Source organism: Lithobates pipiens, unplaced genomic scaffold, assembly GCF_037356315.1.
Source record: "Lithobates pipiens isolate NorthernLeopardFrog02 unplaced genomic scaffold, aLitPip1_a1.2 Scaffold_18, whole genome shotgun sequence".
NCBI classification, from domain to species: Eukaryota; Metazoa; Chordata; class Amphibia; order Anura; family Ranidae; genus Lithobates; species Lithobates pipiens.
In genome coordinates this window covers 581,357,307-581,375,793 of record NW_027507758.1, presented here as the reverse complement: position 1 = coordinate 581,375,793, position 18,487 = coordinate 581,357,307, and the positions used below count along the sequence as shown (strand labels likewise).

Below are 18,487 nucleotides of genomic sequence, written 5' to 3'. Positions count from 1 at the left end.
CCCCAGTGCCATCTGTCATCAGTGCCACGTATAAGTGCCATCTGTCATCAGTGCCATCTGTCATCGGTGCCACATAGTGCCATCTGTCATCAGTGCCACGTATTAGTGCCATCTATCATCAGTGCCATATATCAGTGCCATTTGTCAACAGTGCCACCTGTCAGTGTCACGTGCCATCTGTTGTCAGTGTCACGTGTCATCAATGCCACTTATCAGTGCCATCTGTCATCAGTGTCACGCGTCATCGGTGCCATGTATTAGTGCCATCTGTCATCGGTGGCACGTATTAGTGCCACGTATTAGTGCCATCTGTCATCAGTGCCACGTATTAGTGCCACGTGTCTTCAGTGCCACGTATTAGTGCCACGTGTCATCAGTGCCACGTATAAGTGCCACGTGTCATCAGTGCCACATATTAGTGCCATCTGTCATCAGTGCCACATATTAGTGCCATCTGTCATCAGTGCCACGTGTCATCAGTGCCACGTATAAGTGTCATCATTTCCACGTATCAGTGCCATCTGTCATCAGTGTCACGTGTCATTGTCCTGGTGCTTCAAAAGTGTAATAAATAGTCAACAAGTTAGATGTGTAATTTATGTTTCTAGAACACATGATGGCGCTACCTGCATGTTGGGCCTCTCTATGTGGCCAGGCTGTAAAAAAGTCCCACACATGTGGTATTGTAATACTCAGGAGGAGTAGCAGAATTTTTTGGGGGGTGTCATTTGTGGTATACACATGCCACGTGAGAGAAATAACCTATTACAATGACAATTTTGTGGAGAAAAAAAAATGAAAAATCTTAATTTTGCAAAGAATTGTGGGAAAAAAATTACAACATCAAAAAGCTCACTATGCCTCTTACTAAATACATTGGAATGTCTACTTTCCAAAAAGGGGTAATTTGGGGGGTATTTGTACTTTTCTGACTTGTTTGGGTCACAAGAAGTGAGATAGGCCACCAGTACATCAGATGTGATCAATTTTGTGCGATTCGCACCACAGCTTGTAGACTCTCTAACTTTCACAAAGACCAAATAATATCCACTAATTTGGGTTATTTTTACCAAAGATATGTAGCAGTATAAATTGTGGCCAAAATTTATGAAGAAAAATGAATAATTTGCATAATTCTGTCACAGAAACAAAGAAATATGCGTTTTTTTTCAAAATTTTCAGTCTTATTTCATTTATAGCGCAAAAAATAAAAACCCCAGAGGTGATCAAATACCACCAAAAGAAAGCTCTATTTGTGGGGAAAAAAGGACAAAAAATTCATTTGGGTACAGTGTTGCATGACTGAGTAATTGTCATTCAAAGTGTGAGAGCACCGAAAGCTGAAAATTGGTCTGGGCAGGAAGGGTGTTTAAGTGCCCAGTAAGCAAGTGGTTAAGATCAAAGATACAACTATGTTGTGCCCCTTGTCAGGTTTACATTGTATTTGTCCCTTGTCAATTTTACATTGTATTTGTCCCGTGTCAATTTTACATTGTATTTGTCCCTTGTTAATTCATACATTGTATTTTTTTAAATGTACCTGCCTACTCCCAAACTGTCATTTGAAGTAAAACACATAGCCAAGTATTATTCTACACAATTTTTTTATTGTGCATTAAAAAAAGAAAGCAAGTCAAATTAGACATGCTATCTATCTGCCAATAGAACGTAACCAAAAAGTGCATTCTATGCATCAAAAAATATAGAAAATACACCAAATCAAATCATTATTATTCAACCAAAAAATAAAATAAAGCCTCATGCATGTGTCCTGCTTCTTAATATAGGAAGCCAACAATGCCAAGAGTTGGTGAAAGCAGGGGTCCGTCATCCGGAGATATTTCCGAAAATCATGCGGATTATTCTCCTGGAGCTCCCGCAGCAAAGGCATATGACATAATTGGTCATGAATAATAAAGCAACCAATTTTTGGTCCAAGAAATCCTCATCCTCCTGTTCCTGGACTGGACTTGGGTCAAAGCAATAACTCCAAGGCCAATAATAAACACATTAGCTCCTCCAATTCCGCAACATGGCTGGTTGGAGAACGGCTGTTCAGAAACAAACTGAGAAGCGCTAAATGAAAAGCGCGAAATGAAAAGCGCGAATCAACACTCACCAATCTTCTAACACCAAATTAGCATAAGGGTGGCGCTAAAGAGCAGAAAAAACACTTAGTATGCCACTACTTTCGTGTTTGTTGGCCGACAATTCCTTTTCGTTTGCATGCAAGTTCCTCGCCCACGCCCTTCGGACAAAAGTCAGAGGTTTTGTCTGCGGAAAATCCAATTGTGTGTACGAGGCTTTAGGGTGACAACGCTCACTCTGCATGCTATCTATGGAGGAGCAGCGTTGTCACCCAAGGCTGCTCCCCTGATTTGGACTACAAACATCTCTCCTGTCTCCATCTCCATGAAATAGAGGGGTCTTGGTTCACAGAAGACCGCTGAAGACATTTTAACTTTACATACACTTTAAGTATGAACTTCAGCCTTCCTTCAGACTTGCACAGATGTTTTTCATACATCTGCGTTTTATAACATTTTCATATTACATATCAGTAGCACTTGGCAGGTTTGCCTATAGTAGAAGGTAGAGCAGACGGCAGTCCTGGTGTTTCAGGTTTTCAGCCACAACACTGTAACAATTAGCTGATAATTAGAGGGTGTCACATGGTGAAAATTCTGTATTCTGTGGGCGGTTCCTGGCACTTAGTGTTATATATGATCATCGTTATATATTGTGCCAGGTGATCTGTACAGCCCTGGGCAGTGCTGAGCTACATACAGCCAGGATAGTGATACAATGTGCACTGATGGTGGCACGCCTTTGACACGCCTGGGCTGTGCAACGCGCCACCGTCTGAGCCCTGTGCCCATTAGGAAGGTGAATCTTGTTGAAAATCGAACTATTTAAAGGAGAACTCCACAAAGCAATAGTTATAGCTACACTGATGACATATACTCATGTGGCTGCAAATAGTATAAAAAATGCAGACATGATCAGGAGCATTAGAACAAATGTTTGAATGGGGGCAGAACCAGGAACTTGGCTCAGGGATGGTGGGAACCCCTCGTAATGGGCACAGCAGGTTACAGACCCGTTAACTCAGCACAGGGATGTGGGAACCACCCATAATGGGCACAGCAAGTATACAAATCTGGAAGTTCAACACAGGGATGTGGGAACCCCTCATAATGGGCACAGTATGTGTACAAATCTGGAAGTTCAACGCAGGGATGGTGGGAACCCCTAATAATGGGCACAGCAGGTGCACAGACCTGGAAATTCAGCACAGGGATGGTGGAAATCCCTCATAATGGGCACAGCAAATGTACAGACCTGGAAACCCAGCTCAGGGATGGTGGAAACCCCTCATAATGGGCACAGCAAATGTACAGACCTGGAAACCCAGCTCAGGGATGGTGGAAACCCCTCATAATGGGCACAGCAAATGTACAGACCTGGAAACCCCTCATAATGGACACAGCAGGTGTACAGACCCTTTGAACTCAACACAGAGATGAGGGTGTCTGTGGAACAGCTATATTGGAATCCCACAAATCAGACATATTATTTCTTCCATCCTAGTATACGCCTGTCAGTGTTCTGTGACTGGGTGAAAATGTGAATGATTACCTAATGTTATATTATAAGCTGTTCAGTATGGGTGCTAATTTCATTGTCTGAAATACAGATAGAAAATATGATTAAAAAAAGAAATATGGGACAGCAAAAGCATGAATGATGCACAAAAACTGTTTGCTGAACATTAAGGGCCAGTTCACAGCACATGCAGTCTAGTGCTTTTTTTTCTGCATCAAAAACACATTGGAAAGTAGGGTAATATGGATTCTCAACGGCATAGTTCAGACCAGTGCTTGCAGTTCCAGTAAGTTTTAGTTCCAGGAAAAAAAAGTAGAACATACTGCATTGTTCCTACACTGGACTGTACTGGAACGCTGTAAAACACATCAAAAATGCCCTGGAACCCACCAAAACTGCACTGGAACATAAGTCCTTAAGTTAAGAAAAAAGAGGGGGAAAAATGCACTGGACTGCATCAAAAACGCGCATGCAGAAAAGCATCTGGAACGTATCTAGACTGTGTTTCTATGGTGTGAACCAGCCCTTAGTGACATTTCTTGGTCCCCAGCGTCGTCTTGGTTTTGTATTCTCTGCATTAGATGATGAAGAGCCCATCTAATGGAAGTAGGCACATCCAACGGCAGTGGGAACGAGGTCAGGCTGAAATGCGGTTGGTCAGCGGATAGTTGTGTGGCTGCCTTCATTATTTTTGCTTTAATTAACGTGTGCGGGTATTCCTGGCATGGCTCCCTCCTCTTCCCCGGGAATGTGATGAGTTGGCACCATGTCTTGGTGTTTTTTGTTTTGCTCTCCCTGGACGCGGCGGTTCTCACACTAGGGGGACGGTTTGGAGGTCAGTAAACAAGGCCGAGACCGCATTGTCCTCCACAATTGTGTTTACAATGTAACTCTCAGGACACAGACACTCTGGGGGGGCTCGGCCTGAACTGGTGTGGCCTTCTGGAGCCTGGATATGTGTGTTATTATATTTAGAGATAGTAATGATGCCAGTCAGTGGACTGTTAACATGGATGTGACCTCTATGTCAGTGGTTCTCGATCTCAGTCCTCAAGTACCCCCGACAGGCCATGTTTTCAGGTTTTCCTTTACTTTACACAGCTGCTTTAACCACTTAAGGCCCGAGCCTCTTCTTGAGATTTGTTGTTTACAAGTTAAAAATATATTTTTTTGCTCGAAAATTACGCAGAACCCCCAAACAGTATACATTTTTTTTTTCTAACACCCTAGAAAATAAAACGGCGGTCATCGCAATACTTTCTGTCACACTGTATTTGCGCAGTGGTCTTACACTTTTTTGGAAAAAATATACTTTTTTGAATGAAAAAATAAGATAACAGTTAAAGCGGAGGTCCATCCTAAAATGGACCTTCCGCTCATCGGATTCCTCCCCCCCTCCGGCGCCACGATTGGCACCTTTCAGGGGGGAGGGGGGTGCAGTTACCTGGATAATCCAGGTAACTGCACCCACTTCCGGGCTAGCTCTCTGCGGAAAGGGGCGTACATTACGCCCCTTTCCGCAAGTGCCCGCCCCCTTCGGCAAGTGCCCCGCTGCCTGCTGGGAAACACACAGATCCCAGAGGCAGCGGGGACCGTCCTCATTGCGCAGCGCGGCTCGCGCATGCGCAGTAGGGAACCGGGAAATGAAGCCGAAAGGCTCCATTTCCTGATTCCCATACTCAAGATGGCGGCGGCAGCACTCGAGTGTCGATCTAGAGATCGGCTTCGGGTGCCGACATCGCGGGCGCGCTGGACAGGTAAGTGTCACTATTTTAAAAGTCAGCAGCTGCAGTATTTGTAGCTGCTGACTTAAAAAAAAAAAAAAAACGCGGAGTCCCGGCGGACTCCCGCTTTAAGTTAGCCCATTATTTTTATATTGTGAAAGATAATGTTACGCCGAGTAAATTGATACCCAACATGTCACGAGTCAAAATTGCGCCCGCTCGTGGAATGGCGACAAACTTTTACCTTTTAAAATCTCCATAGGCGACGTTTAAAAAATTTTACAGGTTGCAAGTTTCGAGTTACAGTGGAGGTCTTGAGCTAAAATGATTGCTCTTGCTCTACCAATCGCGGCGATACCTCACAAGTGTGGTTTGAACATTGTTTTTATATGCAGGCGTTGCTCATGTATGCGTTTCCTTCTGCATGCGAACTTGGCAGGACGGGCGCGTTTAAAAATTTTTTTTTACTTATTTATTTTACCTTTTATTTTTATTTTTTACACTTTTCTTTAAAAGAAAAAACAAATTGTGTCACTTTTATTCCTATTACAAGGAATGTAAACATCCCTTGTAATAGAGCAAAAGCATGACAGGACCTCTTAAATATGAGATGTGGGGTCAAAAAGACCTCAGATTTCAAATTTACACAAAAATGCAATAAAAAAAAAATTGTAATTTAAATAAAAAGCGCTATGGGCGGAAGTGACGTTTTGACATTGCTTCCGTCCTGCAATGTTATGGAGATGGGTGGCCATCTTCCCCTCACTCATCTCAATACCCAGTCAGGGAAAACATCTGATCGCCTCCGCTGCTGCTGATGGCTCCGGTAAGCGGTGGAGGGCACCGGAGCATCGTGGGAAGGGGCCCTCTACCGCTGCCGATAAAAGTGATCTTGCGGCGAATACGCTGCAGAGACCACTTTTATCGGAAAGTGGACCGCTGGCCAAAGAAGAGGATACCGGCGTTGTGGCAGCTAGCTGCTACCATAACAAGGATATTCCCCTTCAAACATAGGACGTATATCGGTGTGCGGTGGTCCATAAGTGGTTAAATCACTATCAATAACATGGTATTGATAAGAGCTATTTTATCTAAGGGAAGTTCCCAAAACATGGCCCATTGGGGGTACTTGAAGACCGAGGTTGAGAACCACTGCTCTATGTGTTATACGTAAAACCTTTAAGAAAATCCTGTTTTGACATTTTTTTTTCATTCTTTGTTACATGAGACTGCTGCTGATCTCCTGCGATGGCTGTATGACATTTCTCAGGGTGGGTTTCCTGAGGGTGACAACAGAGGACCATGCCTGAGTAACGAATGATAACATAGACACTTGTAGTCTCCATCAGGAGCCCGTGGGACAGGGTGACAACACAGAAGCACAGTCGGGACACAGGGACAGAGCGTTGTTACGCTGAGGGCTCATGTACACCGCAGCTGCCAAGTTCACGCTTAGACCTCAGGTACAGTGCTGCTGGTAAACGGACATTCAGAGGCAGTTGGATGCTTTTTTTTTAGCTGCCCCTGAACTCATCCAATGTTATCTTATGTACACAGGCTTGTTTAAAGTCGTTTTTAGGCAGTTGAGTTTAGAGGCCTTTTTTGGAAAGCAAAAAAATTTGTTCAGATGCATTTCAAGCGCCAAATGCTTCTAAACGTGGCTAAATGCGGTAACTCGCGTTTAGCTGTGTTTTGTTTACAGGCGTTTTTTGTTTTTGGCTATTTTGAAAAAAAATAAAAAAATGTTCAAATGCTAAATGCAAACGTGGCAAAACGCCACTAAACACGGCATGTAAACACAGCAAAATTGACGTTTTAAACGCGGGTTACTATCTGTCAAATCACTCAGGAGAGGTTGTGAAAATGTTCTGTGTACATTAAGCCTAAGGAGCAGTGGAGTATTTTTTCGCAGCCCCTGAGCTCTCTATGTTCTCTTATGTGTACATGTACACAGGGTCGTTTATAGGAGTTTAGAGGCAGTTGAGTTTACTGAAGTTCTTTTGAAAGCATAACAATTGCATTCAGTTTACCGGCACTATAAGTGCTAAATGCTTTTAAACATGTGTAAACGCGGTAACCTGCATTTGCGTTTCTAAGCTTTTTAAAGAGGAATATGTGAAATGTGGAAAGAACACAATTTTTACCACATGCTGTTGCCTGCAAGCAAGGAGAAAGGGAGTGAGAAGGGGGGAGAGGAAGGGAGGGCAGGGAGTGAGAAGGGGGGAGAGAAAGGGAGGGCAGGGGGAGAGAAGGAGGAGAGAAAGGGGAGAGAGAGGGAGGCGAGGAGAGAAAGGGGAGAGAGGGGGAGGGAGAGAGGGAGAGGAGAGAGGAAGGGGAGGGGGAGAGAGGGAGGGGAGAGAGGGATGGGTGGGGAGGGGAGAGAAAGGGGATAGAGAGGGAGGGGAGGGGAGAGAAAGGGGGAGAGAGAGAGAAAGGGGAGGGGAGAGAGAGAGGAGGGAGGGGAGAGAGAGGGGGGAGAGGGAGGGAGAGAGAGAGAAAGGGGAGGGGAGAGAGAGGAGGGAGGGGGAGAGGGAGGGATAGAGAGAGAGGCAGGGGAGGAATAGAGAGAAGGGGGAAGAGAAAGGGGAGAGAGAGGGGGGAGAGAGAGGGAGGGGAGGGGAGATTAGGAGTGGAAGGGGAGAGAGGGAGGGGTGGGGGAGAGAAAGGGGGAGGGGTAGAGAGAGGGAGGGGAGGGGGAGAGAGAAAGGGGAAGGGGAGAGAGGGAGGGGAGGGGGAGAGAAAGGGGAGAGACGAAGGGGGAGAAAAGGAGGAGAGAGAGGGAGGGGTGGGGGAGAGAGAGGAAGGGGAGAGAGAGGGAGAGTAGGGGGAGAGGGGGGAGAGAAAGGGGGAGAGGGGGGAGAGAGAGGGAAGGGAGAGGGGGGAGAGAGAGGGAGGAGAGAGGGAAGAAGAAGAGGGGGAGAGAGAAAGGGGGAGGGGGAGAAAGGGGAAGGGGAGAGAGGAGGGTAGGGAGAAAGGGGGAGAGAGAGGGAGAGAGAGGGGGGAGGGAGAGGGGGAGAGGAGACGGGGGAGAGAGAGGGAGGACGAGAAAGAGGGTAGAGAGAAAGAGGGAGAAGGAGAGAGAGGGATGGAGAGAGAGAGAGGGGGGATGGGGGAGTGAGAGATGGAAAGAGAGAGGGATGAAGAGAGAGAGGAGGGAGGGGGAGAGAGGAGGGAGGGGGAGAGAGAGAATGGGAAAGAGAGGGGGAGACAGAGAGAGGGGGATAGGGATGGAGAGAGAGGAGAAAAAGGGAGGGGGAGAGGGGGGAGAGAGAGAGGAGAGGGGGAGGGAGAGATAGAGAGGGAAAAGAGGGAGGGGGAGAGGGGGGAGAGAGAGAGGAGAGGGGGGGGAGAGATAGAGAGGGAGAGGAGGGAGCGAGAGAGAAAGAGAGAGGGAGGGAGAGAGGGAGGGGAGGGGGAAAGAGAGAGGGGGAGAGAAGAGAGAGAGGGAGGGGAGAAAGAAAGGGGGGGAGAGAGAGGGAGGGCGAGAAGGAGGGGGAGAGAGAAAGAGGGAGAGAGAGAGAGGGAGAACGAGAGAGGGCAGAGAGACGGAGAGGGAGAGAGAGGGGGGGTGGGGAGAGGCATGGGAAAGAGAGAGGGATGGAGAGAGAGGAGGGAGAAAGGGGGAGACAGAGAGAGAGAGAGGGGGGAGACCGAGAGAGAGGGGGATGGAGAGATAAATGCCGCTAAATGCGCATAATCGTGGTATATGAAAGTGGCAAAACAGATGTTTTTAATTGTTGGTTACTAGCTGTCAAGTTTCCAGCGCTCAGAAGAGGTTTTCAAACGTCCTGTGTCCATGGTGTCCATGAAGCCTAAAACCGGAAGTGCCGGAACTAGGACCTTCATGGCAGGATCACCACAATTTTAATGGCTCAGGTCTCACACTTTGCTTACAGCAGAGAAGATGATCCTTTTTAGGGTCCAACATTATTCTTCCAAACTTCCTGCCAAGCCCTATGAGTGTTTCCACAAGCTGGATTCTTGTTCTCCTCTCTACAGGCTTATGTCCCTTCCTCATGTTTGATTCCTGCCACCATAGCATCTGGTTAGTGTGGCGGTGAAAGTGATCCTCTGCGGAAGGATCACTTGGCATTAATAAATCCATTTGGGCCAGTGGAGGGGAAGAAAGGGCACCGGGGGCCTGGAGGTGTCAGGCAACAGCGAGTATCTTTCTTTACCTTTTTGCTGTTATATCCATTATTGATGAGGTGACACTAATTAATTCCCATCTCCTGAGCATTGTTCGGTATCCAGTACACTCCACCGCTCCACCACCCACCCCCTACGTCGTAGCTGACATGAATGGATCTGTATTGAGCAGGCAGCAGGTGCATTTAAATAGAGAATAATTATAAATAAGGACCTGTCATGGGTGTCATTTAAGAGGAACTCTAGAAGTAAGGCTTGGAACCTCTTCTAAGTTGTGTCCTTGTTGGGGGGATTCATAATTCCCTTTCCCTGTGACCACACAGAAAGTAAAAGGAAATGAGTAGTTCTACAGATCCTTTTATTTTGCTGATTGCTGTCTGTCCTGACGACACAACAGGAAGTCACATGAAATCTTCAACAGAAAGGGGGTTCCATCTAACACAATTGTCATCAGAACTAGTGTCCCCATTCGAAACATTTCCCCTCGATTCCTGTTCTGGTAACAACTGTAAAGTTGTGAACTTGCCATTGCTTCCTGTGAGGCCAGGATAGATAGAGGGAGAATCTCACCAACGGGGACACAAAAAGCAATACAAATCTGGCAGAGGTTTTATCCCTTCTCCACTCCATCTGTCATTGCAATCTAGGCTAGATGTACATTTAAAGTGACATTGCACATACATTGTCAAATATTTGAGGGTTTAGCAACTATATTATTATTACTTTTATACATAGCGGTACTATATATTCTTGTCAGTCTCTTCAGATTTGCCTCCTTTGTGAGTGCAAGCTCCTCTGCAGTGTTGGCATACAGGGGGTTAGTATAGCACAGATGTGCTGAACATGCCGACTAGGAACTTTTTCTGCTGTGCTGGTTATTGATCCCATTGCGATCTTCGTAGTCAGCATTTTACGTCTCCTACCTCAGTCACCCTGGGCAGTTTATCACCAAAGTCACATCTGGCACTTGTAGTTCTCTGAGAGGAGCAGGCTGCTGGATGCACCTACCTGGTGGTATAGTCTGACACTTTCCCTCATCACCTTGTGTGTAGCCAAACTGGAATCAGAAAGAGTATATGAAGAGAAATAGATCAATTTATAATAAAAGGGGCAGCAGGGTCTGGCTGTGGTCCTGGTTATTTTTTTCCCTCTGTCTTTCTCCTCCATGTGGACCATGGCTGTGTTCCCTGCTCTGCTCCTTTTACCTTTTCTCTTCCATACAGACATGACTGTGTTCTCTGCTCTTCTCATTCACTCTCTCCTCCATGTGGACCATGGCTATGTTCCCTGCTCTACTCCTTCACTCTCTCCTTCATGCGGACCACGGCTAAGTTCCCTGCTCTTCTCCTTCACTCTTTCCTCCATGCAGACCATGGCTATGTTCCCTGCTCTTCTCCTGCTTCACTCTCTCCGCCTTGCGGACCATGGCTGCGTTCCCTGCTCTGCTCCTTCACTCTCTATCCTCCATGTGGACCATGGCTGCATTCCCTGCTCTGCCCCTTCACTCTCTATCCTCCATGTGGACCATGGCTGTGTTCTCTGCACTGCTCCTTCACTCTCTCTCCTCCTTGCGGGCCATGGTTGTGTTCCCTGCTCTTCTCCTTTACTCTCCTCCATGTGGACCATGGCTGTGTTCCCTGCTCTGCTCCTTTACTCTCCTCCATGTGGACCATGGCTGTGTTCCCTGCCCTGCTTTACTCTCTCTCTCCTCCATGCAGACTATGGCTTTGTTTTCTGCTCTGCTCCTTTACTCTCTCCCCCAATGCGGACCATGGCTTTGTTCCTTGCTCTGTTCCTTTACCCTTTCTCCTCCATGGCTATGCTCCTTGCTCTGCTCTTGTACTCTCTCCTCCTTGAGGACCTTGACTGTATTATCTGCTGTGCTCCTTTACTCTCTCTCCCCAAGCGGACCATTGCTGTGTTCCTGGCTCTGCTCCTTCACTCTCTCCTCCGTGTGGACCAAGGTTGTGTTCCTTGCTCTGCTGCTTCACTCTCTCCTCCATGTGGGCCAAGGTTGTGTTCCTTGCTCTGCTGCTTCACTCTCTCCTCCATGTGGACCATGGCTGTGTTCCTTGCTCTGCTGCTTCACTCTCTCCTCCATGTGGACCATGGCTGTGTTCCTTGCTCTGCTCCTTCACTCTCTCCTTTATGTGGACCATGGCTGTGTTCCTGGCTCTGCTCCTTCACTTTCTCCTCCGTGTGGACCAAGGTTGTGTTCCTTGCTCTGCTGCTTCACTCTCTCCTCCATGTGGGCCAAGGTTGTGTTCCTTGCTCTGCTGCTTCACTCTCTCCTCCATGTGGACCATGGCTGTGTTCCTTGCTCTGCTGCTTCACTCTCTCCTCCATGTGGGCCAAGGTTGTGTTCCTTGCTCTGCTGCTTCACTCTCTCCTCCATGTGGACCATGGCTGTGTTCCTTGCTCTGCTGCTTCACTCTCTCCTCCATGTGGACCATGGCTGTGTTCCTTGCTCTGCTCCTTCACTCTCTCCTTTATGTGGACCAAGGCTGTGTTCCTGGCTCTGCTCCTTCACTTTCTCCTCCGTGTGGACCAAGGTTGTGTTCCTTGCTCTGCTGCTTCACTCTCTCCTCCATGTGGGCCAAGGTTGTGTTCCTTGCTCTGCTGCTTCACTCTCTCCTCCATGTGGACCATGGCTGTGTTCCTTGCTCTGCTGCTTCACTCTCTCCTCCATGTGGACCATGGCTGTGTTCCTTGCTCTGCTCCTTCACTCTCTCCTCCATGGGGACCATGGCTGTGTTCCTTGCTCTGCTCCTTCACTCTCTTCCCCATGTGGACCAAGGTTGTGTTCCTTGCTCTGCTCCTTCACTCTCTCCTCCATGTAGACCATGGTTGTGTTCCTTGCTCTGCTCCTTCTCTCTCTCCTCTGTGTGGACCATGGTTGTGTTCCTTGTTCTGCTCCTTCACTCTTTCCTCCATGTGGACCATGGTTGTGTTCCTTGCTCTGCTCCTTCACTCTCTCCTCCATGTGGACCATGGCTGTGTTCCTTGTTCTGCTGCTTCACTCTCTCCTCCATGTGGGCCAAGGTTGTGTTCCTTGCTCTGCTGCTTCACTCTCTCCTCCATGTGGACCATGGCTGTGTTCCTTGCTCTGCTCCTTCACTCTCTCCTCCATGAGGACCATGGCTGTGTTCCTTGCTCTGCTCCTTCACTCTCTCCTCCATGAGGACCATGGCTGTGTTCATGGCTCTGCTCCTTCACTCTCCCCTCCATGTGGACCAAGGTTGTGTTCCTTGCTCTGTTCCTTCACTCTCTCCTCCATGTGGACCAAGGTTGTGTTCCTTGCTCTGCCCCTTCACTCTCTATCCTCCATGTGGACCATGGCTGTGTTCTCTGCACTGCTCCTTCACTCTCTCTCCTCCTTGCGGGCCATGGTTGTGTTCCCTGCTCTTCTCCTTTACTCTCCTCCATGTGGACCATGGCTGTCTTCCCTGCTCTGCTCCTTTACTCTCCTCCATGTGGACCATGGCTGTGTTCCCTGCCCTGCTTTACTCTCTCTCTCCTCCATGCAGACTATGGCTTTGTTTTCTGCTCTGCTCCTTTACTCTCTCCCCCAATGTGGACCATGGCTTTGTTCCTTGCTCTGTTCCTTTACCCTTTCTCCTCCATGGCTATGCTCCTTGCTCTGCTCTTGTACTCTCTCCTCCTTGAGGACCTTGACTGTATTATCTGCTGTGCTCCTTTACTCTCTCTCCCCAAGCGGACCATTGCTGTGTTCCTGGCTCTGCTCCTTCACTCTCTCCTCCGTGTGGACCAAGGTTGTGTTCCTTGCTCTGCTGCTTCACTCTCTCCTCCATGTGGGCCAAGGTTGTGTTCCTTGCTCTGCTGCTTCACTCTCTCCTCCATGTGGACCATGGCTGTGTTCCTTGCTCTGCTGCTTCACTCTCTCCTCCATGTGCACCATGGCTGTGTTCCTTGCTCTGCTCCTTCACTCTCTCCTCCATGTGGACCATGGCTGTGTTCCTGGCTCTGCTCCTTCACTTTCTCCTCCGTGTGGACCAAGGTTGTGTTCCTTGCTCTGCTGCTTCACTCTCTCCTCCATGTGGGCCAAGGTTGTGTTCCTTGCTCTGCTCCTTTACTCTCTCCTCCATGTGGACCATGGCTGTGTTCCGTGCTCTGCTCCTTCACTCTCTTCCCCGTGTGGACCAAGGTTGTGTTCCTGTCTCTGCTGCTTCACTCTCTCCTCAATGTGGACCAAGGCTGTATTCCTTGCTCTGCTCCTTCACTCTCTCCTCAATGTGGACCATGGCTGTGTTCCTTGCTCTGCTCCTTCACTCTCTCCTCAATGTGGACCATGGCTGTGTTCATTGCTCTGCTCCTTCACTCTCTCCTCCGTGTGGACCAAGGTTGTGTTCCTGGCTCTACTGCTTCACTCTCTCCTCCATGTGGACCAAGGTTGTGTTCCTTGCTCTGCTCCTTCTCTCTCTCCTCTGTGTGGACCAAGGTTGTGTTCCTTGCTCTGCTCCTTCACTCTCTCCTCTGTGTGGACCATGGTTGTGTTCCTTGCTCTGCTCCTTCACTCTCTCCTCTGTGTGGACCATGGTTGTGTTCCTTGCTCTGCTCCTTCACTCTCTCCTCCGTGTGGACCATGGCTGTGTTCCTTGCTCTGCTCCTTCACTCTCTCCTCCATGTGGACCAAGGTTGTGTTCCTTGCTCTGCTCCTTCACTCTCTCATCCATGTGGACCAAGGCTGTGTTCCTTGCTCTGCTGCCTTTATTTACTGTATTTAAATTACATTTACTGTGTCTGAATGATGAGATTAGAAGATCAGAAATCCAGGACTCAACTATTTACAGCCAATTCTCATATTAATAAGCAATAAAACAATAAACACATTTGTTTTTTTAAATACCAATAGGGTAACTTTTTGGAAAGTGAGTATTATATCTGAGTATGAGGAGGTTTTAGTTGGTCACAATGGAAAAAGAGGTCTCCATAATGGCAGCCTACAATCCTTTCTTCTGACAGGTTCCCTCTAAATTGTACACACTGCTTTATCTTTCCATGTATGACCTTTCCTGGAGCCAGCACGCCTTGTGTCTATCCCAGAATACTCCCTGGCAGGTAGGGCAGAGTATGGAGTGTAATCAGTCTCCTGGGTGTAGGGTCATTCCTTAGCACAGTGACAGATGAGTTTGCTGTCAGTGACAGAAGAAGGCAGAGCACATTCCTGGGTCACATAGTAACAGTACACACAGGGGTCACCAGGACTCACACCGCTCTACACGAGGCCAGGCTGACTTCCTGTGTAAGTAGTATTCTTCTACAATACTTGTTTGGATAAGTTCACCTTTAGGAAAAAAAATTATTATTGCGCATATTTTTGCAGGGAAAACAAATGTGTATTTATTATTATGATTTCCCCCACCCCAGAGCCTGCAGAGCATTGCACCCATGATCGGGGAATAACGGATGTAGTGTCATGCTTTCAGTAGCTGAGCTGGAAGAAGTGTGAATATTGCCTACTACACACGGGACGACTGTTGGGAGACTTCGGCCAGTTCAAGAAAAAGTCCAACATTGGGGCTGTTTGGCCGGCTTCTCATGGATGAGATATGCAGGAGAACCAGCAGCTGACCAGCTCCCGATCAGTGCTATCAGCCAATGGTTAAGAGCGCTGACCAGAGTGTTCTAGCAAATGGGGGGTCTCCCTGTCAGAACACATCAGCTTAGCCGGGTAAATTGCTGTACTAACACTGGGCTGTTAGTACAGTGGCTCCGTCCGGAGTTTTCAGTCTTTATTATTGTGTACTAGAAGTGCACTGAATGGAAATTTTGGTGCCGAAGCTGAATCCAAAAATGCAGGATGCACTTATAAAGCGGAGTTCCACCGAAATGTATTCATTTATTTATTTTTTCAAAACATTTCTTAAGATCAGAACATTTACTTTTAGCACTCACTTGTTTTAGAAATTTTGTCCTTCCGATGTCCGCTTTATTCGAAAAAATTAAGTTTTATTCTTTTGTCCCGGCCGTTCCCATCTTGCTTTGTGGGCATGTAAAGCCCACAAGCATACTGTTCCGGGATATGGTGCAGCTGAGTGACCAGCATGCACCGCCCCTTCTCGCGCATGCGCCGTATGTGCGGCGCAGTGCCACACACTTCTGACGTTGCCATCACAACTTGTAGTTTATTCATTCACAGATCTGTGCAGATGTATGACATGGATCTGTGGGCGGAGACCTGTGCAGCCACACTGATTTTAAATGTGGAAATGGCTGCAGTGAAGATTGATCCCTGCACTCATTCATGGGTAAGGGTGGGGGGGGGGGGTCTTCGGGGGGCGGGAAGTGGTTAAGGTATAACAAATGCAAAAAACATATTTCTCCTTTTACATGAAGGTCAGGGTAACATAACCTTGCAAAGAGTTCCCCCTTACATCAGAGTCCCCTTTACTGTGCCAGGGGGAACTCTGCAGACCACGATGTAAAAGGAAACACTGGATTATGATGTAAAGGAGAAATCTGTGGAGTCTGATGTAAGGGGGGATGCTGCAGACTCTGGTGCAAAAGGAAACTGATGTAAGGAGGTCTTTGGTCAACAGAGCCCCCTCCTTACACAAGAGTACACAGAGCTCCCCTGTACATCACAGTCCACATAGGTCCCCCTTACATCAGAGTTCTGAGAGTTCCCCTTTACACCACAGTATGCAAAGTTCTCCCTTACATCAGAGTTCCCATTACATCAGAGTCAGCAGGGCTTCCCGTTACATCAGACTCCAGAGTTCCCCTTTGAATCACAGTCCACCAAGTTCTGCCCTACATCACAGGCCGCAAAGTTCTGCCCTACATCACAGTCCGCAAAGTTCTGCCCTACATCACAGTCCACAAAGTTCTGCCCTACATCACAGTCAGCAAAGTTCTGCCCTACATCACAGTCAGCAAAGTTCTGCCCTACATCACAGTCCGCAAAGTTCTACCCTAAATCACAGTCCGCAAAGTTCTGCCCTACATCACACTCCGCAAAGTTCTGCCCTACATCACACTCCGCAAAGTTCTGCCTTACATCACACTCTGCAAAGTTCTACCCTACGTCACATCTCCGCAAAGTTCTACCTTACATCACACTCCGCAAAGTTCTGCCCTACATCACAGTCCGCAAAGTTCTGCCCTACGTCACACTCCGCAAAGTTCTACCCTACATCACACTCCGCAAAGTTTTACCTTACATCACAGTCAGCAAGGTTCTACCCTACATCACAGTCTGCAAAGTTCTGCCCTACATCACAGTCCGCAAAGTTCTACCCTACATCACAGTCCGCAAAGTTCTGCCCTACATCACACTCCGCAAAGTTCTACCCTACATCACAGTCCGCAAAGTTCTGCCCTACATCACAGTCAGCAAAGTTCTGCCCTACATCACACTCCGCAAAGTTCTACCCTACATCACAGTCCGCAAAGTTCTACCCTACATCACAGTCCGCAAAGTTCTGCCCTACATCACAGTCAGCAAAGTTCTGCCCTACATCACACTCCGCAAAGTTCTACCCTACATCACAGTCCACAAAGTTCTGCCCTACATCACAGTCAGCAAAGTTCTACCATACATCACAGTCCGCAAAGTTCTGCCCTACATCACAGTCAGCAAAGTTCTACCCTACATCACACTCCGCAAAGTTCTACCCTACATCACAGTCCACAAAGTTCTGCCCTACATCACAGTCAGCAAAGTTCTACCATACATCACAGTCCGCAAAGTTCTACCCTACATCACAGTCCGCAAAGTTCTACCCTACATCACAGTCCACAAAGTTCTGCCCTACATCACAGTCAGCAAAGTTCTACCATACATCACAGTCCGCAAAGTTCTACCCTACATCACACTCCGCAAAGTTCTACCCTACATCACAGTCCGCAAAGTTCTACCCTACATCACAGTCCACAAAGTTCTACCCTACATCACACTCCGCAAAGTTCTACCCTACATCACAGTCCACAAAGTTCTGCCCTACATCACAGTCAGCAAAGTTCTGCCCTACATCACAGTCAGCAAAGTTCTACCCTACATCACAGTCCGCAAAGTTCTACCCTACATCACAGTCCACAAAGTTCTGCCCTACATCACAGTCAGCAAAGTTCTACCATACATCACAGTCCGCAAAGTTCTGCCCTACATCACACTCCGCAAAGTTCTGCCCTACATCACACTCCGCAAAGTTCTACCCTACATCACAGTCCACAAAGTTCTGCCCTACATCACAGTCCGCAAAGTTCTGCCCTACATCACAGTCCGCAAAGTTCTGCCCTACATCACAGTCCGCAAAGTTCTGCCCTACATCACACTCCGCAAAGTTCTACCCTACATCACAGTCCACAAATTCTGCCCTACATCACAGTCCGCAAAGTTCTGCCCTACATCACAGTCCGCAAAGTTCTACCCTACATCACAGTCCGCAAAGTTCTGCCCTACATCACAGTCCGCAAAGTTCTGCCCTACATCACACTCCGCAAAGTTCTACCCTACATCACAGTCTACAAAGTTCTGCCCTACATCACAGTCCGCAAAGTTCTGCCCTACATCACAGTCCGCAAAGTTCTGCCCTACATCACAGTCTGCAAAGTTCTACCCTACATCACAGTCCGCAAAGTTCTACCCTACATCACAGTCCGCAAAGTTCTACCCTACATCACAGTCCGCAAAGTTCTGCCCTACATCACAGTCAGCAAAGTTCTGCCCTACATCACACTCCGCAAAGTTCTACCCTACATCACAGTCCACAAAGTTCTGCCCTACATCACAGTCAGCAAAGTTCTACCATACATCACAGTCCGCAAAGTTCTGCCCTACATCACAGTCAGCAAAGTTCTGCCCTACATCACACTCCGCAAAGTTCTACCCTACATCACAGTCCACAAAGTTCTGCCCTACATCACAGTCAGCAAAGTTCTACCATACATCACAGTCCGCAAAGTTCTGCCCTACATCACAGTCAGCAAAGTTCTACCCTACATCACACTCCGCAAAGTTCTACCCTACATCACAGTCCACAAAG

At 47.7% G+C, this 18,487-nt stretch overlaps 1 protein-coding gene across 2 annotated transcripts in view; it reads left to right on the top strand.

Moving 5' to 3' along the window:
• MAPRE3 (microtubule associated protein RP/EB family member 3) overlaps window positions 1–18,487 on the top strand; it is a 170,416-nt gene that overhangs the window by 21,854 nt on the left and 130,075 nt on the right. The window contains exon 1 of one of the 2 annotated variants that reach the window (XM_077489105.1): window positions 14,721–14,742. The exons of the other annotated variant lie outside the window; for it this stretch is intronic. The gene's annotated coding sequence lies outside the window, so the exon portion shown is untranslated. Of the gene's footprint in view, window positions 1–14,720; window positions 14,743–18,487 lie in introns of those variants that run through there. 2 annotated transcript variants of the gene reach the window in all.